The sequence below is a fragment of the Phyllobates terribilis genome, unplaced genomic scaffold (genome assembly GCF_046119375.1).
Source record: "Phyllobates terribilis strain yellow unplaced genomic scaffold, ASM4611937v1 Scaffold_4__5_contigs__length_816908805, whole genome shotgun sequence".
Taxonomy (NCBI): domain Eukaryota; kingdom Metazoa; phylum Chordata; class Amphibia; order Anura; family Dendrobatidae; genus Phyllobates; species Phyllobates terribilis.
The window spans coordinates 680,933,385-680,952,224 of record NW_027362764.1 but is presented as its reverse complement, the minus strand read 5'-3'; the positions used below and the strand labels follow the sequence as shown (position 1 = coordinate 680,952,224).

General features: G+C 48.2%; 1 non-coding gene and 4 pseudogenes across 1 annotated transcript; all 5 read right to left on the bottom strand.

Moving 5' to 3' along the window:
* Positions 1-336: 336 nt before the first annotated feature.
* LOC141266944 (5S ribosomal RNA) lies at positions 337-455 on the bottom strand. The gene has a single exon (XR_012320963.1). It is a non-coding gene; the product is annotated as a 5S ribosomal RNA (ribosomal RNA).
* A 9,644-nt stretch (positions 456-10,099) lies between these two features.
* Positions 10,100-10,218, bottom strand: LOC141268009 (5S ribosomal RNA; annotated as a pseudogene).
* A 940-nt stretch (positions 10,219-11,158) lies between these two features.
* On the bottom strand, positions 11,159-11,278 carry LOC141267939 (5S ribosomal RNA; annotated as a pseudogene).
* A 606-nt stretch (positions 11,279-11,884) lies between these two features.
* LOC141267678 (5S ribosomal RNA) lies at positions 11,885-12,003 on the bottom strand (annotated as a pseudogene).
* Positions 12,004-12,953: 950 nt separating this feature from the next.
* Positions 12,954-13,073, bottom strand: LOC141268167 (5S ribosomal RNA; annotated as a pseudogene).
* Positions 13,074-18,840: the final 5,767 nt, after the last annotated feature.

Below are 18,840 nucleotides of genomic sequence, written 5' to 3'. Positions count from 1 at the left end.
GATGGTTACCAGTGACTTTGAGATGCTCTTCAGGGGGGAGGGTCGTGTTGCCTGCAAAGGTCTTCTGCTTGGGGTTACCGGTGGTTGCCTCCAGCCACACGGGAGACGCTGGTCCTGGTGAAAAGGAGCCTAGTATTAAAAGTAAATAAGCAACAATGCTGGAGGCCCACGGTGATCAGAAGGATGCTAGAATTTTGCAGAGATGAAATAGCGCAAGAGAGAAAGCAAATGAAAAAAAGAAAAGAGAATGAATGTGTGCACTTGTGAAAGGGAATGGAAAAAAGGCATAGAAGAGAGTGCCCCCTGCTGGTGGAAGGAAGGAAAAAGCAAAGCAAAAGCCTACAGCACCTGGTATTCCCAGGTGGTCTCCCATCCAAGTACTAACCAGGCCCAACCCTGCTTAGCTTTTGAGATCAGACGAGATGGAGCGTGTTCAGGGTGATGTGGCCGTAGGCAGAGACTAGCCTCTCACTTGCTGCTTTTCTACTTTGACGTCTGGCTGCCGGCTGCCCTTTCCAGTTCTCAGCAAGACCAGGTCCTGTTGTGCTTTCTCTTCTCTTCAAATTTTTTGCTGGCTTCCTTAAAAGGTCTTGTAGACACAACGCCCCACTCAGAGCCGCTGAGCTCACTGATCGGCTGCAGCGCTGTCGACGGAACGTCAGCTTCACGGCCAATGCCACAGGCCGGGAGCAGAGGTGAGACCCACCGGTAGACCCGGGTCGGGTGACTAGAGCGCGGTTAGTTGCTTTCTAATAGGCTGCAGCCGGGGATTAACTTTTAATGAAAGGGAACTATCCCTTTGACTGTCTGCAGCGCGCCACACCCAGGAAGCGCATTCTCACACACAAGCCAGCATGCACACGTGCTCGCACGTGACAACACCCCCTATCTGCCCCTACAACCTCTCCGTCACCATGTGTGTTACCCTGGCCTGGATGCCAAAAAATGTATTAAAGCTGTGTCTGAGAGCAAGGGGGAGGTTCTCTTGTCAGGGGAACATTAGCATGCAATGCCTCCTGTCTCAGGCCAGTAGGGGGAGCAGGCTGCCCCTATAAAAGTTGGTGCTGGGGGCAGGGTTAGAGAGAACTGGATTGCCTGTCTCAGCTGTGAGACCTGTCCCAGAGTGGAGCAGGGACAGAAAGTTGATTGCACCTAAGAGGAAGTGTGGCAGGAGGAGAGCCACAAGCCAGAGACAAGAGGCGAAGAGAGCCTGTCTTGGCAGAGAAAAGACTTAATTTTACCAGACTTTGGTGTCTGAGGCTGGAAGGATTCCACATCCCCCAGCAGAGAACCAGTCCGCAAGGGACTGTGCATTCCTTGGCCTAAGAAGCCTGGAGGCCCTGCCACAACCGAAGGGACCAGTAAAGCCGTACAAGGCTGGGAGCAGAAAGGAACCCACGTCGCAGGCCATACAGGCGAGAATACACGGAAAGCTCGGAAACGTGGGCTGTTACCCTATCAGGAGGAGATAGCCAGAAGGAGCGCAGAAAGCACGGTAGGCCTACACCCTCACCCTGACCAGGGCCAATTTCCCCGTTGCTCTCAGACATCCAGGTCCCCTCCTAGCCGGGACTGTTTATGGGTCAGTTTACCTGTTGTAGTAAAGACCCTGGACTGCAACTTGTTGTCTGTGTGCTCCTTGCTCCTCCCGCACTATCAGCACTGGGATTCTCACTACCATCACTCCCACCATCCATTATACTGCCCTGGGGCCGCACTCTTCCCGTGGGGAGTCACACTACCCTAGCTGCACACCTCATCAGCCCCAGCGGTCTGCATGCAGCGGCGGTTCCTAATAACCGCAATCCACGGGTGGCGTAGTCGGACATTATCAGCAGAACGTAGCAGACTACCATTGGCCTGACCACCCTGAGCCACGGAACCGGGTCGCCACTACTACCCCCATCGTCTCCCTATTGCCCGGATCCGAGTGCCCCACGGCCCAGGGGGCGAGTCAGCTTTGGCGTAGTCGGCAGGATTTCGTGCCCGCAACCACCGGGTACTGCGTGCCTGAAAAAGACTTTTGTAAACTTACCTGTGGCGAAGTTTCCCGCCATCCGGAGCCGATTCCCGCCATCGGACGCCATCTTGGACCGTTTCCCGCCGTCTTCTGCCTTCTTCCCGCCATCCGCAGCTGCTTCCCGCCATCGGACGCCATCTTCAGGACGCCGCGCGGGAAGAAGAGGGGCGTGGACGTCAAAACCGTGCGAGATCCGAAGCTCCGCCCCACGCTCCGACGCTGCGCAAGGTCCTGGAAGGGAGAGAGAGCGACGCTGACGTCATCAGGACGCGACGCCAGGTCCTCGTCCATAGCAGCAGCAGCGGAGCCACGGCCTACAGAAGAGGATCGCCGGAAGGTAGGCCACGCTTAACTAGGGGGGAGGAAGATGTCAGACACAGAGGCGCCCACTACCACCAACGCAGCTGAAGCAGCAGTGATGCCCTTTTCCCTGCCCTACATCCCTGGAGCGGCCTGGCTGCTCAAATACTCAGGGGAGCCCCATGCCCTAACTGACTTTAAGGAAAGGCTATACAGTTTGTTCCAGGTTTACCCCCTGACAGAGGAGCAGAAGGTCAGCATATTGACAGGGCAGTTAACAGGCGCAGCCCAAAGGGAGGTAAAATCATGGCCCACTGAGGAGAAAAGGACTGTGAAGGGTATCCTGGCCCGGCTGCGGGGTAGCTTTGATACACGTACCTCCGCTGAGATTAAAATGAGGTTCTATGGATGTAGGCAGCGGGCACAGGACAGCATCAGATACTATGCCCTAAATCTGCAGGAAGCCTTGAGGGCTATTCAACAAACTGACCCTGGCAGTGTGCAGGAAACCGATAAGCTGCTAACAGAACAATTCATAGAAGGTCTGCTGTCTAGCGCCCACAGGGCCCAACTGCGCCGACCTGACCTTTGCCCAATTTATGGACAGGGCCATAAGGGTGCTCCGTGAATCTGCAACCAGTGGCGCTATAAACCCCCGGTGCCCTGCTATCACCTACCACCAGGAGGCGGCGCCCTCCTCTATGGACTCCGTGGAGGCTGATGCACAGGCCCTGAACCAAGCCCCGTCGAAAGGCCTGCACCACCAAGTCCAGGAGCTAACCAGGAGCGTCGCGGCGTTGACCAGAACCGTCCAGGCGTTGCAAGTGGACCCGTCAAGACCCATCGAGCTGGCTTCAAGTCCGGAGGATGTCCCGTGGCGTCGACAGAGGAGGATCCCGTCGTTCCGAGGGAGGCCCACAGACCGCTACGCAGAGGATGGACAGCCCATTTGCCGTCGATGCAACCAGCCTGGACACATTTCCAGGTACTGTAATTTAAACGGGTCCAACCTGGGGCAGAGGGCCGACCCCCAGGCATAAGATCACCAGGCCCTTATAATTGGCGTGATAAGTACGTTGGGGGGCACCCGGTTTTACCCGTGGTGCTGGACGGTATCCCCATGAGCGCCTTGCTGGATACTGGGTCGCAAGTAACCACAATCCCTTATGTACTTTTTAAGCAGTATTGGACTGATGCTGATATCACACGGTATCCAGACAGTAACTTGAGCATCATCGCCAGTAATGGCTTACCCGTGCCGCAGATGGGGTTCAAGGAGATGACCATTAAAATTGGTAAAGTTGAACTGCCGGCACAGGGAGTGATTATTGTGGACATTGACCGTCATGAAAGTCACCCTAAAATAACTGTGGGTACTAACATAATTGAAAATTGTCTTTCAGAGGTAATTGTAATTCTACAACAGGTGGCGGTGAATGCTAGTTCCAGCCAACAGAGGGTCCTTAACAAGGAGATAAAAGCCCTGATGAGACGGCAGCAGGTAGAACTGTCTGGTGGTGAGATCGGTAGCGTAAGACTGAGTGACCCATTCCCCATTTCCATGCCTCCCAAAAGTGAAATGATGATCTGGTGTCGGACTGCAATCGGGTTGAGAGGTAGAGACTACCAAGCCATGGTAGAACCCGTGTACTCAGACAGCAGGCCCACCATTTTGACAGCCCGGGGGGTGGTTGATGTCCGTCATGGGAGGGTGCCCGTCCGCATCCTCAACATTGGGGAGAGGGAAGTACACTTACCCAGGTACGCTACACTCGCCAAACTGTTTGTTGTCGAACACCAAGCTATCAGGGCCGTGGAACCCTTGCCTCCATCTCCTCAGGCGGAGGGTAATGGCTCCCAGAAACAAAAGGAGGACTGGTGCCAGAAACTCCATGTGGGTGCTGGCTCCACTCCCCTGCATCAAAAACAAGGAGTCTACCGGGTGGTACAGGAGTACGAGAGAGTCTTTAGTAAGCACCCGCTGGACTTCGGCAGAGTAAAGGGGATAGAACACCACATCCCGACAGGGAGCCACCCACCAATAAAAGAGAGACACAGGCCTGTACCCCCTGCACATTATCAGAACGCCAAGGGCATGCTAAGAGAGATGAAGGAAGCTGGGGTCATTAGAGATAGCTGTAGCCCCTGGGCAGCCCCCTTGGTTCTGGTGAAAAAGAAAGACGGCACCATGAGAATGTGCGTGGACTATAGACAAATCAACCGTATCACCCACAAAGACGCATACCCGCTGCCTAGAATAGAGGAGTCTTTAGCCGCACTAAAATCTGCTAACTTCTTTTCTACTTTGGACCTTACTAGCGGGTACTGGCAGGTTCCTGTGGCAGAGGCTGACAAGGAGAAGACCGCCTTCACCACCCCGATGGGACTGAGCGAGTTCAACTGTATGCCTTTCGGGCTCTGCAACGCACCAGGGACCTTCCAGCGGCTGATGGAATGCTGTCTAGGGCACCGAAACTTCGAGACGGTCCTCCTTTACCTGGACGACGTGATCGTCTATTCGAAGACCTACGAGGACCATCTAAAGCACCTGGCCGAGGTGTTCGAAGCCCTGGCAGGCTATGGCCTGAAGGTGAAACCATGGAAGTGTCACCTGCTGAAACCAAAGGTCCAGTACCTAGGGCACGTGGTAAGCGCGGAAGGAGTGGCCCCCGACCCTGACAAAGTCACGGCAATCAAGAGCTGGCCAAGCCCCTCGAACATCAAAGAGGTGAGACAGTTTCTCGGGTTGGTAGGCTACTACCGAAGGTTCATCCCCGGGTTCACTATGATGGCAGCTCCTATGCAGGAGCTCCTGATCGGACAGTCTAAGTCCCGAAGTCAAAAGCCACCCTTCAAGTGGGATAAACCGGAAGAGGAGTCCTTCCGCCAGCTAAAGATGGCCCTCACGGGGGATGAGATCCTGGCTTACCCTGATTACGGCCAGCCTTTCATTCTCCACACAGATGCCAGTAATGTGGGACTGGGAGCCGTACTGTCCCAAAACCAACAGGGCAGAGAACGGGTGATCGCATACGCCAGTCGGAAGCTGAGGCCCACCGAGAGGAACACGGAGAATTACAGCTCCTTCAAGCTAGAATTCTTGGCGGTGGTGTGGGCCGTGATGGAACGCTTCAAGCATTACCTGGCCTCCGCAAAGTTCACCGTGTACACGGACAACAACCCGTTGACACACCTGGACAATGCAAGACTGGGTGCCCTGGAACAGCGGTGGATGGCCCGTCTCTCCAACTATGACTTCGTGATCAAGTACCGGGCAGGCAAAACCAACGCCAACTTGGACGCCCTATCAAGAATGCCTCACTTACCTGAAGGTGACGAAGACCCAGAAGAGCTGGAGGAGGTAGAACTCCCCGCGTTTCACCGGTATGGAGCCGCTCAACACTCTCACCGCGTGAAGGAGGAGGATCTAACAACTGTGATGATGAATCCCCTACCTCACCACAGCTGGGCCGAGTCCCAAGATAGTGACCCTGCAGTCCGCCTGGTGAAAGATCTGCTGACCCGGGAAGACGCCCGCCTAGATCCAGATGCCTCAGAGGAAGCTAAGCAGCTATGGAAGGAGAAGAGCAAGCTGTTCCTCTACGAAGGCAAGTTGTGCAAAAGGATTGTCAACCACCGGACGCACGAGCTGACCTGGCAAGTCGTGGTCCCAAGGCGAGATGCAGCTATGGTCCTGGGGGCTTTCCATGACAGAGCGGGACACTTCGGTTGGAAGAAACTGGAGTTCCTACTAAGAGGAAGGTTCTTTTGGGTCGGCATGAGAGGAGCTGTAGAAAAATGGTGCAGAGACTGTGGCCCTTGTCACCTGAGGAGGAAGGACCGCACCAGCCAGAAGACACCCTTGAGGCCCATCATCACCACGCAGCCTCTTGAGCTGGTAGCTCTGGACCATGTCAAATTGGCTCCCAGCCGGTCAGGATACATCTATGCCCTGACAATCGTGGACCACTATTCCCGTTTTCTAGTGGTGGTCCCGGTAAAGGACTTGACAGCCCAAACAGCGGCCAGAGCCTTCCAGCAATACTTCTGCCGTCCACACGGGTATCCGGAACAGGTCCTGACAGACCAGGGTCCAGCATTCGAGGCTGAAATCTTCCAGGAGTTCTGCAACCTCTCTGGCTGTAAGAAAATTCCGACAACGCCTTACCATCCACAAACCAACGGGATGTGTGAGAAGATGAACAATATAGTCATTGATCTCCTGAAGACGTTGCCCCTGGAGGAACGCAGCCTGTGGCCAGAAAAACTGCCGGACCTGATAGACCTATACAACAATATCCCGGTGAATGCTACTAACTGCACCCCGGCTTACCTGATGCGAGCCAGACCGGGTAAGCTGCCCGTAGACCTGGAGATGGGAGTCCTAATACCTGAGGACACCTCCCCGGATGCGGACTGGGATACGGAAAGGCAACTGCAGTACAAGAAGGTACAGGAGAGTGTGGAGAAGAGCCTGGCCCAGGTGAGAGAGAAGCAAGAAAGACTCTTTAATCAACACGCCCCTGCTGGTCCCCTAGAACCTGGTGAGCAAGTCCTAAAGCGAAAAAGAAGGCTACATAAGTTGGACGACCAGTGGGAAAGGGAACCCTACACCGTACTGCAGTCTGACCACGACAACCCAAAGGTGTGCGTAATCACCAAGGACGGAGGAGAAACCACTAGTGTTGTCTCCAGAGACCACCTCAAAAGGTGTCCCGAGCAACTCCGTAGTGCAGAAGAGGATCAGAGTGACCTTGAACCCGCAGAGGACAAGGAAGAAATGATCAGCACCATTCTCGGAGAGTTCCCTCAGTCCTGGACTCGCATAAATGATGCCATAGTGGTACCCGTCCTGCATTTCCTGCAACCGGCCCAGCAACAACCAACACCAGAGCCGGAAGGTGAAGAGGAGCCAGCAGTTCCAGAGGCAGAAGAGCCTGTACCAGCAGCCCAGGAGAGTCAACCCTCTGCTGACAGTGAGCCTGCCATGCCTGCGGTAAGCCAAAGAACCCGCAGACAGCTGCCTGCCCTACCTGTACACCCAGCTGGTAGCTGTACCCCTAACGCTAGTGGGGAAAGCCAGGTTGGTCCACCACCAGACAGTGGGTTAAGGAGGTCAACCAGGAGCACAAAGGGGCAGATACCCACTCGCTGGAGAATATAGAGTGTACTAAGATTGTAAATAACCCTGTTGCCAAATGTTGAAATGTTTGCCAAGTTAAATGCATGTTTATTAATAGTGTGTTTCAGTTTCTTGCAGCTACCGTAAGGACTCACAGGTTATGGACTTTTTATAACCGGGACCTTGTATGGACTGCATTCTGAGCCTAACCCAGGAATGAACTAAGACTGTGAAGGACTTGGGGTAGGACAGACCCCCACCTGGTTAAGGCTCCCGTTGTATTGGTGATATGGACACCCGGTCACAGGCCACACTGTGACCTTAAGTACTCAATTTGTGCGTCGTCTGTCTATTAATGTTTTATTGTTATGCATATTGTCTTTGTTTATTGTTTAGTCCCGGAGTACTAAATTTCACTAGGGGGGAATGTGTCACCCTGGCCTGGATGCCACAAAATGTATTAAAGCTGTGTCTGAGAGCAAGGGGGGGTTCTCTGGTCAGGGGAACATTAGCATGCAATGCCTCCTGTCTCAGGCCAGTAGGGGGAGCAGGCTGCCCCTATAAAAGCTGGTGCTGTGGGCAGGGTTAGAGAGAACTGGATTGCCTGTCTCAGCTCTGAGACGTGTCCCAGAGTGGAGCAGGGACAGAAAGTTGATTGCACCTAAGAGGAAGTGTGGCAGGAGGAGAGCCACAAGCCAGAGACAAGAGGCGAAGAGAGCCTGTCTTGGCAGAGAAAAGACTTAATTTTACCAGACTTTGGTGTCTGAGGCTGGAAGGATTCCACATCCCCCAGCAGAGAACCAGTCCGCAAGGGACTGTATATTCCTTGGCCTAAGAAGCCTGGAGGCCCTGCCACAACTGAAGGGACCAGTAAAGCCGTACAAGGCTGGGAGCAGAAAGGAACCCACGTCGCAGGCCATACAGGCGAGAATACACGGAAAGCTCGGAAACGTGGGCTGTTACCCTATCAGGAGGAGATAGCCAGAAGGAGCGCAGAAAGCACGGTAGGCCTACACCCTCACCCTGACCAGGGCCAATTTCCCCATTGCTCTCAGACGTCCAGGTCCCCTCCTAGCCGGGACTGTTTATGGGTCAGTTTACCTGTTGTAGTAAAGACCCTGGACTGCAACTTGTTGTCTGTGTGCTCCTTGCTCCTCCCGCACTATCAGCACTGGGATTCTCACTACCATCACTCCCACCATCCATTATACTGCCCTGGGGCCGCACTCTTCCCGTGGGGAGTCACACTATCCTAGCTGCACACCTCATCAGCCCGAGCGGTCTGCATGCAGCAGCGGTTCCTAATAACCGCAATCCACGGGTGGCGTAGTCGGACATTATTAGCAGAACGTAGAAGACTACCATTGGCCTGACCACCCTGAGCCACGGAACCGGGTCGGCACTACTACCCCCATCGTCTCCCTATTGCCCGGATCCGAGTGCCCCACGGCCCAGGGGGCGAGTCACATGCATCAGACTCTCCTGCCTGTTTTATGATTTCAGGGCCCTATCAGGAATGACCCCTCCCCCTCCCCAATTCCTTCCGCACCTTCCTTGCCTTCCTTGCACTGAGGCCCCGGGTGCTTTTAACGCCATCATTTCCACACGGCGAGCTGCGGAGTCAATAAGCACTCCTAGCCGTGACAAGGAGCTCGGTGTCAGGCCTGCGTGAAGGCGGCGGGGTAGCGTACTTAGCTGCCAACTGGCTCAGAGGCCTTGGGGCTTCCATCATCTAAGTCAGGGTTCCCCAACTCCAGTCCTCAAGGCCCACCAACAGGTCATGTTTTCAGGATTTCCTTAGTATTACACAGGTGATAATTGCATCACCTGCACAGGCAATAATTCCATCACCTGTGCAATACTAAGGAAATCCTGAAAACATGACCTGTTGGTGGGCCTTGAGGACTGGAGTTGGGGAACCCTGATCTAAATTACTTAGGTCGGTGTCCGGCAAGGCGCCGTTCCATGCTAGCCGAGCTGGGCAGTAGGGCAAAACGTCGAGATCGGGCGTATCCAAGGTGGTAAAGCCAGTAGACGCTGCTCGATCCCTCGCCCGGCCAGCCTTTCTCAGGATCGCTTGGTGGCGAGCAATCTGGCCGTAACGGGGCGGGCTCCAAAGGCTCCATGCAAAGTCTGTGCCGTCCCTACAAGTGTGGTTTGTTTAGCAGTGATTCACCCGCCGCATCAGGTGTCTTCAAAAATTTCTCGGCGCAGGGTCTCCTGCAGGCTAAACCCTTCATCACGGTAATGTGACAGAAAGAGCAAGCTGGACCCGTAACTTGGGGGCGGAGCGAGACGTCCAGGGGTGAATGAAGGAAGAGGGTGAGATGGTTGCCAGTGACTTTGAGCTGCTCTTCAGGGGGGAGGGTCGTGTTGCCTGCAAAGGTCTTCTGCTTGGGGTTACCGGTGGTTGCCTCCAGCCACGCGGGAGACGCTTGTCCTGGTGAAAAGGAGCCTAGTATTAAAAGTAAAGAAGCAACAATGCTGGAGGCCCACGGTGATCAGAAGGATGCTGGTATTTTGCAGAGATGAAATAGCGCAAGAGAGAAAGCAAATGAAAAAAAGAAAAGAGAATGAATGTGTGCACTTGTGACAGGGAATGGAAAAAAGGCATAGAAGAGAGTGCCCCCTGCTGGTGGAAGGAAGGAAAAAGCAAAAGCCTACAGCACCTGGTATTCCCAGGTGGTCTCACATCCAAGTACTAACCACGCCCAACCCTGCTTATCTTCCAAGATCAGACAAGATCGGGCGTGTTCAGGGTGGTTTAGCCATAGGCACAGACAAGACTCTCACTTGCTGCTTTTCTACTTTGAAGGCTGGCTGCCGGATGCCCATTCCAGTGTTCAGCAAGACCAGGTCCTTTTGTGCTTTCCCTTCTCTTCAATTTTTTTGCTGGCTTCCTTAAAAGGTCTTGTAGACAGAACGCCCCACTCAGAGCCGCTGAGCTCACTGATCGGCTGCAGCGCTGTCGACGGAACGTCAGCTTCACAGCCAATGCCACAGGCCGGGAGCAGAGGCGAGACTCACCGGTAGACCCGGGTAGGGTGAGTAGAGCGCGGTTAGTTGCTTTCTAATAGGCTGCAGCCGGGGATTAACTTTTAATGAAAGGGAACAATCCCTTTGACTGTCTCCAGCGCACCACACCTAGGAAGCGCACTCTCACACACAAGCCAGCATGCACACGTGCTCACACGTGACAACACCCCCTATCTGCCCCTACAACCTCTCCGTCACCATGCGTCAGACTCTCCTGACTGTTTTATGATTTCAGGGCCCTAGCAGGAATCACCCTCCCTCCCCAATTCCTTCCGCACCTTCCTTGCCTTCCTTGCACTGAGGTTAGCTCTTTGGCAGCCGTCTGGCTTGGTTACACAAGCTTCTTTGCAGAGATACATGTTACTTCTGCTGGCCCTCGCTAGGCGGCCGGCATCCAAAACCTTCCCTGGGCACCTGCTGAAAGCCTGGCCCCTTCACGGCCCCGGGTGCTTTTAACGCCATCATTTCCACACGGCGAGCTGCGGAGTCAATAAGCACTCCTCGCTGTGACAAGGAGCTCGGTGTCAGGCCTGCGTGAAGGCGGCGGGGTAGCGTACTTAGCTGCCAACTGGCTCAGAGGCCTTGGGGCTTCCATCATCTAAGTTACTTAAGGTCGGTGTCCGGCAAGGCGCCGTTCCATGCTAGCCGAGCTGGGCAGTAGGGCAAAACGTTATCAAAATGGTCTACAGCACCCGGTGTCCCCAGGAGGTCTCCCATCCAAGTACTGTCTGAGCCCAGCCCTGCTTTGCTTCCGAGATCAGACGAGATCGGGCGCATCCAAGGTGGTATGGCCAGTAGACGCTGCTTCATTCATCGCCCGGCCAGCCTTTCTCAGGATCGCTTGGTGGTGAGCAATCTGGCCGTGACGGGGCGTGCTCCGAAAGGTCCATGCAAAGGCTGTGCCGTCCCTACAGGTGTGGTTTGTTTAGCAGTGATTCACCCGCCGCATCAGGTGTCTTCAAAAATGGCTCAGTGCAGGGTCTCCTGCAGGCTAAACCCTTCATCGCGGTAATGTGACAGAAAGAGCAAGCTGGACCCTTAACTTGGGGGAGGAGCGAGACGTCCAGGGGTGAATGAAGGAAGAGGGTGAGATGGTTGCTAGTGACTTTGAGCTGCTCTTCAGGGGGGAGGGTCGTGTTGCCTGCAAAGGTCTTCTGCTTGGGGTTACCGGTGGTTGCCTCCAGCCACGCGGGAGACGCTGGTCCTAGTATTAAAAGTAAAGAAGCAACAATGCTGGAGGCCCACGGTGATCAGAAGGATGCTGGTATTTTGCAGAGATGAAATAGCGCAAGAGAGAAAGCAAATGAAAAAAAGAAAAGAGAATGAATGTGTGCACTTGTGAAAGGGAATGGAAAAAAGGCATAGAAGAGAGTGCCCCCTGCTGGTGGAAGGAAGGAAAAAGCAAAAGCCTACAGCACCTGGTATTCCCAGGTTATCTCCCATCCAAGTACTAACCAGGCCCAACCATGCTTAGCTTCCAAGATCAGACAAGATCGGGCGTGTTCAGGGTGGTGTGGCCGTAGGCAGAAACAAGCCTCTCACTTGCTGCTTTTCTACTTTGAATTCTGGCTGCCGGCTGCCCTTTCCAGTGCTCAGCAAGACCAGGTCCTTTTGTGCTTTCCCTTTTCTTCAATTTTTTTGCTGGCTTCCTTAAAAGGTCTTGTAGACTCAACGCCCCACTCAGAGCCGCTGAGCTCACTCATTGGCTGCAGCGCTGTCGACGGAACGTCAGCTTCACGGCCAATGCCACAGGCCGGGAGCAGAGGCGAGACTCACCGGTAGACCAGGGTAGGGTGAGTAGAGCGCGCTTAGTTGCTTTCTAATAGCCTGCAGCCGGGGATTAACTTTTAATGAAAGGGAACAATCCCTTTGACTGTCTGCAGCGCGCCACACCTAGGAAGCGCACTCTCACACACAAGCCAGCATGCACACGTGCTCGCACGTGACAACACCCACTATCTGCCCCTACAACCTCTCCGTCACCATGCGTCAGACTCTCCTGCCTGTTTTATGATTTCAGGGCCCTAGCAGGAATCAACCCCCCCTCCCCAATTCCTTCCTTGCCTTCCTTGCCTTCCTTGCCTTCCTTGCACTGAGGTTAGCTCTTTGGCAGCCGTCTGGCTTGGTTACACAAGCTTCTTTGCAGAGAAACATGTTACTTCAGCTGGCCTTCGTTAGGCGGCCAGCATCCAAAACCTTCCCTGGGCACCTTCTGAAAGCCTGGCCCCTTCACGGCCCCGGGTGCTTTTAACGCCATCATTTCCACACGGCGAGCCGCGGAGCCAATAAGCACTCCTAGCCGTGGCAAGGAGCTCGGTGTCAGGACTGCGTGAAGGCGGCGGGGTAGCGTACTTAGCTGCCAACTGGCTCAGAGGCCTTGGGGCTTCCATCATCTAAGTTACTTAAGGTCGGTGTCCGGCAAGGCGCCGTTCCATGCTAGCCGAGCTGGGCAGTAGGGCAAAATGTCATCAAAATGGTCTACAGCACCTGGTGTTCCCAGGAGGTCTCCCGTCCAAGTACTGTCCGAGCCAAGCCCTGCTTTGCTTCCGAGATCAGACGAGATCGGGCGTATCCAAGGTGGTATGGCCAGTAAACGCTGCTCGATCCATCGCCCGGCCATCCTTTCTCAGGATCGCTTGGTGGCGAGCAATCTGGCCGTGAGGGGGCGGGCTCCGAAGGGTGCATGCAAAGGCTGTGCCGTCCCTACAGGTGTGGTTTGTTTAGCAGTGATTCACCCACCTCATCAGGTGTCTTCAAAAATGTCTCGGCGCAGGGTCTCCTGCAGGCTAAACCCTTCATGGCGGTAATGTGACAGAAAGAGCAAGCTGGACCCGTAACTTGGGGGCGGAGCGAGACGTCCAGGGGTGAATGAAGGAAGAGGGTGAGATGGTTGCCAGTGACTTTGAGCTGTTCTTGAGGGGGGAGGGTCGTGTTGCCTGCAAAGGTCTTCTGCTTGGGGTTACCGGTGGTTGCCTCCAGCCACGCGGGAGACTCTGGTCCTGGTGAAAAGGAGCCTAGTATTAAAAGTAAAGAAGCAACAATGCTGGAGGCCCACGGTGATCAGAAGGATGCTGGTATTTTGCAGAGATGAAATAGCGCAAGAGAGAAAGCAAATGAAAAAAAGAAAAGAGAATGAATGTGTGCACTTGTGAAAGGGAATGGAAAAAAGGCATAGAAGAGAGTGCCCCCTGCTGGTGGAAGGAAGGAAAAAGCAAAAGCCTACAGCACCTGGCATTCCCAGGCGGTCTCTGTTAAATGGTTAATTATGGAAATTCATTTGGAATGTTAATCGATAATCATTTTTCTGAGTTCTATGCCTCAGCCATCGTGTCTAGTTGACATGCGCTATTTGTGTGTGTATTTTTGGTTCACTACCATATGTAGAACAGGTGTCCATACGACTGGCTATAAAAGACCATGGTACAGAAAGGGGGGGCTCTCTTGCTCTGCCCACCCCACAAGACACAGAATCTTCATGCTGAGAAGCAGATGACATGTAGGCCTGGACACATGCTGGACAAAGACATGATTTACCAGCCAGGATCCAAGGAAAGATGGGTGAATCTCAACAATTAAGTTAATTATGGACAAATGGACAATTACTTTATAACTAATTATTGTATGTACCTGCTGCAATCTGATTCTTTTTAATGGACAATCCAAGAGTAAATAGATACATTTCTTTATAAGAATATCGTGATATTGATACTTTGAGAAGTCCTCAGTAGAAAAAAATAATACAGGAAGAGTATTATTTTACAATGGTGAGCCATCCAGTCCTGTTTTTTTGTTTTTTAAATTAAGTAAGTGAATTTCTTCCGTGAACAAGGGGGAAGTCCTGACGAGCTGAACAGCTGTTGTTCACGTGTCAGTAAATTCACTAGTTTGTCACGAGAAGCAGAAAGGACCTACAGACTGAAGAAAGACAGGAAGCAGAGGTACTAACAAGGAACAGAATCACACAGGAAAAGAATCAGACGAACTGAAGACAGGACGTGCTGATAAAGAGAAGCCAAGGAATCTTAAGGTAAGCAAAATATGGATATAATTTCTTGTTTTGCTAAACAAAGTAATATTAATTTCAAAGTTAATGTAGGAGATGACATAGAAGTTTTGTGGCTCAGTTTATACAAAGAATGTGAATTGCAGAATTTACAGTTAACTTCTAAATTGGTAAATAGAGACAAACAGAAATTGAGAAATATTCTACATTTGGTAGATTTTTTTCATAGTCTTGTGTTAGAGATTTCTAAGCAGGAAAATAGTGTAGAAGTGTCAGACGGTGATACTGATTCTGACTGTAATGTGGAAAATGAACAAGAAGTAAGACACGTGTCTGTAACTGAAGGTGACCTTGGGTCTGACCAAGAGACGGACATACAGAAACCTGACATGGGAGGAGACATGACTGATATACGAGAAACCGACATACTAGGTGATGTGGGAGGAGACGTGAGTGACGTAGGAGGAACGGACGTACAAGAGCCACTAAAAATATCAGAGAATTCTGGAATTACCCAGGCTCAACTCCAAATTAAAATGATGAAAAATTAGCTGAAATTATACAAAATCATGCAAAAATATGATGTCAAAATCCATGCCTGTAGTAATTCAGAGACATTTGAGAGCTTCTCTGATAAGTTTGATTTATCCAATGAGGAGAGGAATCAATTATTTAAAATATGGATTCCTGTGACATTGTCCAGACGTTTACATTTAATGCCCTGTGAAAATGACTCTCCTAATGGATGGGAAAATGATTCGGACAGATTAAGATATTTGATTTATTGTGTCACAAAGGATTTTCCCAACATAGAAGATCTGCAGAAACTAAGGATTGGTAGGAAGGAATGTACATATACATTCATGTCCATATTTGAACGGTTGTACAAAGCTCTCATCAAAAATGGAAAAGTACAACATATGATAACAACTTTTGTACAAAAATTCAAATTCCTAAATTCAGTTTCCCAAGTTATGGCATCACAAAAAAATTCATTATTTGAATGTGCGCAGATGCTGGATTTTGTTAGAAAACATGAGAATCGTGAAAAGAAAATAAATCAAGCTAAATTTATAAAACCAGGAAAGGTAAAATCTTACCAAAAGCCAATATCAAACTCTCCTAGACTGAGTCATCCCCATAGTGAACTCTATCAAATACGCAGAAGATTTCATATATGTTATAAGCCATATCAGCCAGTGCAAAGATCCATCTCTCCACAGAATGAGTTAATTCTCAGTCAGAACTGTGATTCTCTAAAAAGGAAAATGGCTGAAACTGATGGACAGAGACAGGTGAGACGACCAACTCACAGTGACGTCATGGAATGTGGACAGAAGAACAGGCAGTTCTCTGAGGTTTTGAAGGATAGAAAAATGTCTTTCCTAAATAGGGCGCTCCTGGAGATATTTGAGAGAGACAGAAGATTTGGTTTAGGGAGTGGCTAAGGAAAAACTGTAATTACAATGTTGTATCAAAATGTAATACAATGTCTCAATATTTATTTATAATCTTATACAGTAAAATTGTAGTTACATAGTTTCTAATAGTTCATATATGTATATATATATATATATATATATATATATATATATATATATATATATATACACTTGTCTAAGTAGAGATTGCGTATAATTGTATTTATATACACGTTTATAAAATATATATATATATATATTAATTAATAAATTAGAACTTCATATATATAAATTTAAGTAGCAATATTTTGAATTACATTAGAACCAACCAATATATGTATAAGATATTTAAATAATTCTGTTTCTGTATGAATTTGATATTTAATTTTATTTTCTTATATTTCCTTAGAGTTTTCATTCCAAAGCAGGATTTGATCAAAGAACTCTAAAATGGATTTATTTCTTTATTCACACAGGAAGTGAAAAAATTGCATGATTTTATGTGTATAACATTTTAAAATAATAACAATATATCTAGTTGAACTATAATATATATGTAATACTTATTAATTCTTTTGTGTTGCTAATATTTTCTGTGCATGAAGTGTTCGTGCAAATTAAAGTAGCTTTACAGCATGACGTGTGACAGCTGCGGCTTTTGAACTTTGAGCTAATAGTATAGGATCCCACTCATTCTATTTTCAACTGATGTAACTTAAGACCGGACAGCCAGTGAAAAAAGAATCTAAGACAAGAGTTTTTTCAAGTGTCTGAAATTCCAGTGACTTACTCTCATATTATATAATATGTACTTGGGGAATATTCAAAGAAATATAAAGATATTCAATTGATATGGCAATGCGCATTAATAAATTGGGATACAACAATTTTGGGTTAAATATATATATATATATATATATATATATATCTAAAACTTCATATGTGGAATGTTTGAGTTGAACAGATCTGTGAATGTCAGAGTGAAGGTGACAGAGGAGTAAATCAGCAGCTGCTAAGTGTGATTGATGTGACAGAGGCCTCGTATGTTTGTATGTTTGAAAAAATAAAAATGTTTCTTTATGTGAAGGTACAAAAATATATTTAATTCTGAGGAAATTATAATACATAATTAGGTATTATCTACATATATATATTTCTATATTTCTTTAATAATTATTATTTCTTGATTTAACTAATAGTGGATAAGGGCAACCACACATCAAAATGGTTTACAAAGCAAATTTATATTTAGAATAATTTTCCACATGATAATATTCTTGAATAACTATAATATTATTTTTAATGGTTACCTAAATAGGTACACACCTCTCTTTAGTCAAATCTATGCTACTCATCGATATGAAATTTATGCACAATATTTCTAGAAGAATAATTATTTTTAATTTGGTTCTGATATATACATAAATTTTATAAAATAATATTTTTGGTATTAAGGGGGAAAATGTGTTTTTGATCCTGATTACATAATCACTTTTGATCAATACTTATTTTCCACACATTTTAATAAAGAAGAAATAATAATAAGGTACTATGGTATAATTAAGAAGGGTATTACATGCAAAGTTGCATAATTTAATATTTTTTGGTGGTACAAGGTTATGACAAATATGAAATCATCCAGATAATGGAGATATAAGGGTATTTTTTATGGAGAATATAATTACTCTGCATTTGTCATTAAAATTTAAAGGCCTTATTTTTATTTTTATTCTTATTTTTACTCTTAATTTTATTTTTCATTTTTAAATTTTATTCTTACTTTATACTTCTTATTTTTCTATTTTTTCATTTTTTAATTCTCATTTGATTTTATTTGAGTTCAATATCTCAATTGAGAAAACACATTAATATTTAATAAAGTAATGTCTAATACAAGAGTATTGCTTCATTAAATATATATTGTTTTTTCAAAATACACTGACACCTATGGCTTGAAAAAGGTAATTACACCTATGACATAAAAATGTTCTATCCTATGGAGAACTTGATTGATAATGAATTATTATCTATTATTGTTTATTATTCCAAACATAATTTATTTTAATATTTTGATAATAATTAGATGGATATTACTGATTGCTATGGTACGCTGTGATATTATAGGTTAGGAAAAACTGCCAGATTTGGTATCAGATTAGGGAATGAAGACTTCAATCAAGACATCGCAATTATGAATTCTATCTTAATAAAGACTTTTAATTTTTATAAATCAAAGAGATTCTCAAAAGTTACAAGAAGAAGCAACTGATATCCGGACGTCTCAGAAGGTAACAGGTGTGAATGCTGAGTGTTATAATAGACTGTGTCCATTACATACAATACAATTCACACCACTGATCACCAGGACGGCAGAGGACGATGATCCTATATGTACTGTGTTGTGTTCAAGTTTCATCACGTTCCAGTGGTTTCTTATCACCTGCAACGCTTCAATGAAAGCTGGTGAACAGGTAATACCTGGCATATGTGTCCTGTATATAAAGGACTGAGTACTGGTTATGGTGCTATATAAAGCAGGAACGTGTCAAGTTAACCCTTGCTTTACTGACCAAAGACGTCACATCTGTTCCAAAAGTGACACGAGACCAGTGCGGACACACGGAAGATTCCAAAGACGATCCAACGTAAGTCCAGGTGACACTGCACAGATATTAAAGCTACATTTCATCCATGGACTTTGTTTTCTTATCAACTGACACACATGATCTTTCTAATAAAGAGTACAGTTTATGGACTGAACAATAATGAACACAATTATGGACTGTACAATATCTACATGCTGTAATTTATTTCAAAGGAGTTTTCATCTAAAGACTGTTATAAAAGAACCAAGAAGAAGACGAGACGACGACCCGATGACATCAGATGATGACGATTGAACCTGCGATTGCTTCAATTTAGATATAGGGAAGTATAA